Consider the following 1,013-nt stretch of genomic DNA (forward strand, 5'->3'; position numbering starts at 1 on the left):
TGGGGAGGAGGGGAACCTGCTACCCCCACCCCCCAGCACTGGCTGCCAGCCTTGGCTGTCCCCCTGTACCGCCGGGGGGGTCTGGAGCAGGCCCATCTTTGGCTGCACCACCGGGCTGGAGATGGAGCCCCCCAGCCTCCTGTGCCCACCCTGACAGGACTGCTGCAGTTCATCCAGGGGTATGGGGGGGGGGGGAGAGTGGCTCCCGCTGCTGCACAGGTCCCAGGAGGCACGGGGTGGGTGAGTGAAAAACGGGTGTAAATCAGTAAAAACCAAGTAACTTGAATAAGAAAAATCAGGTAATTTATCGGTGAAATTCGGTAAAAGCTGAAAAAGCAGAACACTAGATATAAAGGTAGATCGAGAATACAGAACCAAACATGAATAAGAAAATAACTCGGCTTGATGTCTCGTAGTCAGTCAGTCTGTAAAGGCGCCTGTCGCCCCTGCCCTCCCCCTCACCCCGTAAGGCCCCGAGGGCACGGGAAGGCCGGGCATAGGGACGCCGAAGTTCCCGCCTCAGCCTTAAGGCGCCTTTACAGACCAACCGTGGACATGACACGCCCTCCTCAGGCCGCAAAGGTGCGTCTGGCGCCTGAGTACAGCAAGGCGAGGCGCCCCTGCCGCCCGCAGGATCAGGGTCGGGGCGGGGGTCTCTGCAGCGGCCCCCACCGCGCCCAGGGCCCCGCACCCGGCCGGAGGGGGAAGGAGAGGGGGCTCGCATGCCCCGCCCCCCCGGTGTGTCAGAGACGTGCGGGGTGCGAATAGCGGGCAGGGGCCACGTGGGTCTGGCGGTTTGTTTTCCTGTCGCCGCACTGAGCAGGCGGGGGAGCCGCGGCCCCTGCAGCGCCCAGAGGAGCCGCCGCCGCCTCGTACTTGGTGCAGTGCCCCCGCCCCTGGCGCCAGGGGACTTGTCCCCCCCTCCCCTTCCAGACGTCACGTGCCCGGAGCGCCCCCCCCGGCGGCGGTTGTGACGCAGCCGCACGAGCGCCGCTAGGGGGCGCCCGGGGGGG

Source organism: Gavialis gangeticus, unplaced genomic scaffold, assembly GCF_001723915.1.
Source record: "Gavialis gangeticus isolate Ggan-Ray unplaced genomic scaffold, GavGan_comp1, whole genome shotgun sequence".
Taxonomy (NCBI): domain Eukaryota; kingdom Metazoa; phylum Chordata; order Crocodylia; family Gavialidae; genus Gavialis; species Gavialis gangeticus.